This window comes from Tupaia chinensis, unplaced genomic scaffold (assembly GCF_000334495.1).
Source record: "Tupaia chinensis unplaced genomic scaffold, TupChi_1.0 Scaffold000355_1, whole genome shotgun sequence".
NCBI classification, from domain to species: domain Eukaryota; kingdom Metazoa; phylum Chordata; class Mammalia; order Scandentia; family Tupaiidae; genus Tupaia; species Tupaia belangeri.
Window position 1 is genome coordinate 522510 of NW_006159850.1, and position 6481 is coordinate 528990.

At 59.3% G+C, this 6481-nt stretch overlaps 1 protein-coding gene across 6 annotated transcripts in view; it reads left to right on the forward strand.

The window, feature by feature from the left end:
* Positions 1-6481, forward strand: part of ANKRD11 (ankyrin repeat domain 11) — a 106575-nt gene that overhangs the window by 30286 nt on the left and 69808 nt on the right. For 4 of the 6 annotated variants that reach the window (XM_027773466.1, XM_027773461.1, XM_027773464.1 and 1 more), the window contains exon 2: positions 5281-5629. The gene's annotated coding sequence lies outside the window, so the exon portion shown is untranslated. Of the gene's footprint in view, positions 1-5280; positions 5630-5661; positions 5774-6041; positions 6064-6481 lie in introns of those variants that run through there. The other 2 variants (XM_027773462.1, XM_027773463.1) reach the window with 2 other exon arrangements.

Here is a 6481-nt window from a genome sequence, read left to right on the forward strand (position 1 = left end):
TGCTGAGGGCCTGGGGGGCGAGACGTCTCGAAGGGGAAGGGTACTGTGTTGGGTATAGAGTCCTGGACTCTAGGAACCGGGCGGGGCCCTGCCGTACAGGCCAGTCACCCCTCGCCCCAGCACTGTGGACATCCTCGTAGTGCAGTCCTGGCCTCACACGGGTGCTGGACGTTTCCGTGTGCCCTCCTCCTACCCCAGGAAGACGGGCACTCTGTAGTCTGCCAGGTGTTGGAGGGAGGGCCGGCCTCACAACTCGTTGGTTAGAGGGCCAGACCCACGTGGCCAGCCATGCTTCCAGTCCACTTCAGTGACTTGAAAACACACTGGACACTCGTGTGTGTGCACTCGAAACCTGGCGAGGCAGGGCTGCGGTGTGGCCGTGCGCGTCAGCTGTGGGGGCTGACCCCCACCCCGCAGCACAGGTGCCCTCTGGGAAAACAGAAAGAAGGTTAAGGGAAAGCCTTTGTAATTCCATAGGGATTTTAGGATCACTTACGAAGTTTTGAAAAGAACAAGGCAGGGCCGGCAGGTGGTGTGTAGTTGCTTCGCTGGACTCCCATGTGGTCGGCCACAATTTGAGTCCCAGACCTGGCAGCTTGAAACGCACGCCAGGCACACACCTGTGCATGCACACCCAGAATCCCCAGGGAGGAGAAGGGCCTGTGCATGGCTGACCCGGGAGGTTATTTCTTGTGCTCCGTCTCTCTGTCTGGTAGAGCAGAGAAGCACAGGCAGCGAGCTGGGTGAGAGGTGCAGGCGGGCAGGGCCGGCGTCCCCGGAGGCCAGGTTTCCTTCCTCCCAGCCCTCCATGCAGGTCTCGCACCTCCCGGCTGAGTTCGTCGCTGTTGTCCTCTTTCTGATGCCACAAGTGGAGTTGTCTTCTCAGGCTGCTGCCCAGAGTGTGCACTGCCGTGGCCCGCGTGGCAGTGCGGCTCGTTCTCACGCTGTCCTTGCCGTCCAGCCCTGCCTGACTTGTGTGTCTGCTCTGAGAGTGAGGCGGGGAGGGGGGGTTCTAGGCGATCGGCTGTTACTTTCCAGCTGGCCACCCCACGTGAGTCCAGGCTTCTAGACCCGCCCCATGTGGTGATTTCCGACTTGCCGCTGCATTCCTCAGGAGGTTGGTGGGCCGCGTGGCCTCTGTGAGACTGCTGGTCCTGCCTGCCGCCCAAGGGGAGGCTCGTGTTGTAGGAGAGCACTGTCTTCCCGGAGCCCTGTGGGACTGAGCTCTCGCAGGACCGGCGGCTGTTGTCTGTCCAGCCGGTGCTCCCTGGGCAAGAGCGGGGCTGACCATAGCAGCTGCTCTTCGGGGTCTTGGCACTCATGGGGCAGGACAGCTGGTGTGTGTCCTCTGTCTCTAGGGCCAGGGCCCACAGTGAACCCTAAAGACTCAAGGCACCCTGTGCTGTGTTTCCGGCGAGTTCTGTCGTCACAGCATGATGCCCATTTGTGATCCCGTGGTTTGCCAGGAGCCAGGGCTGCCATGGCCACTTGCTGTCCTGACTCGGCCTTCTGGAAGTTGGTCTTGTGTCTGTTAGTCCGATCTCGGGTGTGCGTGTGGGTGGGTGTCTCAGTGGCTGTCAGCTTCCTTTGTTCCTTTTCAGGCTTGCAGTGAGGTCAGTGGGGTCATGGGAGGAGAGTGCCGGTGCGCCTCGTGGGTGTGGCTGCCCCTGCCAGGGCAGGTAGGCAGGTAGGCTGTGCTCAGTCCGGCGTCCTCCCCTCCTGTGGCTTTTCGGAGTGTCCCTTGGGCTGCTCAGTCTGTTCACAGGTACCACTCTACTTGGATTTCATGTGTTTGTCCTCCGAATTTTCAGGCATTTCCCAGTTTGTGATTGTTTGTTTATTAAAGATGTATTACTTATTTATTTATTATTATTCAGTTTCACCAGAGAGAGAGAGAGAATGTGAGAAAGCAAGCACCAGGTCTGGGACTTGAAATATGGTTGTCCATGTGAGAGTCCAGCACCTCAACCACCATGCCACCTGCTGGCCCCAGTTTCTGATGATTTATAATAAATAAATCAGCTTATTTGTTTATGTTTGTTTATTTTAGTTTGCTTTAGTGCATGTGTGCTCATCAGAGAGAGCGAGAAAGTGAGAAATTACTCCCCAGGGAGGATGGACACATTGCAACCCCTCTCCTCCATTCTCTTCTTGGGACTTGGGGCAGTGCACACATGCCCTGGGGTGATTTCCAAGCCACCAGGTCCTGGATCCGAGCCACCTGCTGGCCCATGCTCTGTGTACTTCGGAAAGAGCCCATCTTTTGTCATTTCTTGGGACCTGGTGAGGAAGGGACGGTTGTGTGAGTTGGAGACCCCTTTGCCTGGTTTAGACGGGCTGGAGGCCTCCCTCCAGGCGCTCCCTCCAGGCGCTCCCTCTGTCCTCACTGCGTGTCGGGGGTGGGGGGGGCACTGCGTCGGAAGGCTCGCTCTGTGTCACGCTCCCCCACCCTGTAGCAAAAGGCAGCGTTTGAACCGAGACTTGAGACTTGAGACTTGTGTCGGAGGTCTCTCCAGCTCCCCCAGCTGCTCCCACTCCTGGCTTCCGAGTGCGCGTTTGCTCAGCTGCTCTCCCTCCCTGGCGGCCGCCTCCCTCTACCCCAGAGGCACAGCAAGCACTCCCTCCTGAAACCAAAGCCAGGGACTGCACCTCCCGCCCAGCCAAGTGCAGGAGGGTTCTGAGGGCCATCAGCTGGGCTGGGGTGGTGCCGCCCCTGCCATTGGAGCTCGAGGTCATGGTCGTTCGCCTGGGGACTTGAGTCTGTGTCACTTTCCTTCTGTGATGGAGAACTTGGAAGGGAGGCTGTGGCTGTGGTCTGGAAAGCCCTCCTTTCCCCTCTTTCATTTTTATTTATTTTTGTTATTTATACATTTTTTACTATTACTCATACATTAAATCACTATACGTCATTTAGATTGTGAAGCGACTTTACCCAGCATGATACACACCTTAGTCCCACCCTCTTAAGGTGACATTTTAGGGAGGTTTGTTCGCTCTAGGTTGTTTTTTTTTTTTGCGAGATTTTTGCTATAGGGCGCGTGTGCTCGCCAGACAGAGAGAGAGAGAAAGAGACATAGAGACAGAAAGCGAGAAATCACCCCCCAGGGGGGATGGCCACGCAGCAATCCCTTCTCCTCCATTCTCCTCTTTGGGCACGTATGCACACGCGCCCGGCGTGAGTTCTAAGCCACCGGGTCCGGGATGTGAACCGCAGTCGACTACGTGGGAGTCCAGCAACATAGCCATTACGCTAACTGCTGGTTCCCTGTTCGCTCTAGGTTTTTGATGTGGGGCATGTGTGCTCACACTCGGGAGAGCCAGAGGGGGAGAGTGAGCAGCCACCCCCGGGGACGGTCACATAGCAGTCCCTTTCTAGCACTCCATGTGCACACACACGCGCCCTGCATGATTCTCAACACCGGGTCCAGCACTCCGGACCATGTGCCTCAACCTCCATGTCCCCTGCTGGCCCCCGGGATACCTTTAGGCCACACCAAGTGGAGCCAGCCCTCTGCCTGCGTCTGCTCCCAGAGCACCCAGCGTACACTCGCCTGCACCTCCTCCTGCGCTGCCCTGTGCGTGCCGAGGGCTGTGTCTGGCTGTGAGGCCTGTCTCTCGCGGTTGCACACCTGGACTGGGGTCCTGCCCTGCCCTTCGGTGCGTGGCCTCGGCCGAGGGTTCCACTCCCCAGAGCCTCAGTTTTCTCATCTGTAAAGGGGCAATGACCAGTGATGTCTACCCTGTGAGATTAGAGTGGGGCACCAGCAGGTGCGTGGTGCTTAAGGCTGGACCCCACACAGCCACCTGCGATTCGAGCCCCAGACCGGATGGCTTGCTTTCTCACTACCCCCTCCCGTCTCTGTCTCTCTCTCTAGCAAATTAAAAAAAATGATAAATAAAAGGAAATAAATCTTAAAAAATTATGGTGGAGACTAAAAGTTAATAATAGCAGTAGAAGGTCCAGCAGGTGGTGGGGTGTTAGGGCCTTGGACTCCCACGTGGTTCACCATGGTTTGAGTCCAGATGCGATGGCTTGAAGCTCACATTGGGTGACTGCATGTACTCCACGCCTCCAGGAGGAGTATGCGGAAGGGGTGGTAGTGTGGCCACCTCCGGGGCCTGATTTCTTACCCCCCCCACAATCACGTGAGGGTGCCCCACCTTGTGCTCGGGGTGGGCTGTGTGACCGTGACCTTCTTACCTACCCCCCCCACATGTGAGGGTGCCCCACCCTGAGCTCGGGTGAGCTGTGTGAACGTGACCAGAGCGCTCCCTGTGCCCTTGTAGTCCTTCCCAGGGAACCCCTTGCAGTTGGTCAGGGACGAGCAGGGGAGGGCCTGCCTGTCCAACAGGGCTTCTCTGCAGCCCCCAGCTTGGCTGGCCTCAGGCCGCAGCGTGGGCCCTGTCAGAGCGGCAAGCACTGCATCTACCCAGCGGCGTTGGCGTCACCACCCGTGAGTGCACCACGAGCCTCCTGTTTGCCTGAGGTCCGTGGAAGTAGATTGAAGCACGTCTGGTCTGAGTTACAGTCGGGGTTCAGGGTGTGGAGAGAGGAGTGGGGCAGGGGTGGGGTTGGCGGTGATGCAAGAGGATGGGAGGCTCAGAGCGGTGGCACCTGGGTCCGAGAGGAGGGCCCAGGTTTTACTCCAGGTCCCACTGCAAGTCCGTAGAGGGTGCAGAAGCAGCCGACGTGGACCAATGTTTCTAGTCGTGCACGACCATCTCAGCTGTGATGGGGGGTCTGCGTGGGGTCCCGGGATAGCTAGGCAGCGCTCTGCCCGACCGCCGTGGAAGCTAGAGCTAGGTGCCACGTGGTCTTGGATGGCCCCAGGTGTGGGCCCCTTGCTCTGCTGTCCTCTCCCTTTATGACCCACGTGTTTCCTCTCCTCCCCCCTTGCTTTCTGCCAGAGGGCACGTGTGCTCACACATGTGCGAGCCTGTGAGGGAATGAGGGGGCATCTTCAGTGGGACGTGGCCATGCTGGAATCCCTTTTCCTCCATCACTCCTCCTTTTCGGGACCTTGAGCGCGCGCGCACGAACTGGACGTGTCGTCAAACCCCAGGACCAGGACTTGAACCACATAGCCAGCTCTGTGGGATCCAGCTGCCTTGACACTAGGCCGTGGGCTGCCCGAAAGCTCGCTGCTTTTCACGTGGAGAGGAATGGGGGCTTGCGAGGAAGGAGGAAGGAGGGAGGTAGGGTGAGGTCAGTGGTTCGGACCTCCTGGAGCAGATGTGAGGTCTGTGTCTGCTTGGGCTGACTTTGTGCTCCCATTTCAGAATACACATCGCCCTGCCCTGCCTGGGACCCTGCTCGGATGTAACACACAACCCTGCCCTGCCTGGGACCCTGCTCGGATGTAACACACCGCCCTGCCCTGCCCTGCCCAGGACCCTGCTCGGATGTAACACGTGGCCCACGGCTCAGAACACTCGTCGCCCTGCCCTGCCCTGCCCAGGACCCTGCTCGGATGTAACACGTGGCCCACGGCTCAGAACACACACCACCCTGCCCGGGACCCTGCTCGGATGTAACACACGGCCCACAGCTCAGAACACACGCCGCCCTGCCCGGGACCCTGCTGGGATGTAGCACGCGGCCCGCACCCGACTCGGAGCCATGGAATCGGCAAGTACAGTGGCTCTCTGCTTCCACTGGTGTCAGTGAGGCTCAGAGTGACCCTCGGGCTCGATGGAGTGCCAGCTGAGCACCGGGACCTGTGTCCGGGCGTCTCACAGGGTGCTTTCCGCACCCAGCAGCGAGCTTCCTGGGGTCAGTCAGAGGGGTCTGCCCGGAAGTGGGGTGATCTGTTAAAAGGGGTGTACCTCTCCTGACTCCATGCCCGAGCCGGGAGACTTTGGAGCCTCTACAGGTGCTGCGCTTGTCCTGTCCTGTCCTCCATGTGTGTCGTGTGTGGGTGACACGCAGGGTGGTTTCCGTGCTGTGGACCGTCAGTGTGTTGGAGAGCCACAGAGCCCGCGGGTGTGACCTGGCTGCCCTTCCTCTAGCGTGGGCTGCCGTGGAGGAGCCGTGCTCTACACGCGTGTTTCCAGATGCTTGAGGTTGGTGTGTGGTCGGCAGGCCTGGCCGGGAGCCTCTCCAGTGTGCCCGGGCCACAGGCCGCCTCCTGGGAAGCCCCGTGGGTCTGGCCACAGGACAGAGCTGTCCTGGGAGATGTGGAGGCCGGCAGGCTGGTCCTCCCTCCTGTGTAAGTTGGCACCAGTGGGAAGACTACTCTTGGCTCGTCTGGTTCTTACCTTGGCCACGCGTGGGCCAGCACTGTGGACAGGAGGGCCCGGCTCGTGGCCGAATCCTGTTTGGTGCTCCTGGCAGACCCCGCTTCCTTGGTGTCCCTGTCTGATGCGTCTACCCTGGGTCTCAGTCATCGCTGGATCGGGCCACTTTGGAGGGCTCCTGATGCGGCTCTGTTGCCTTAGAAACAGGGATGCAGTGGTGGAAGCAGCCTAGAGACAGCTGAAC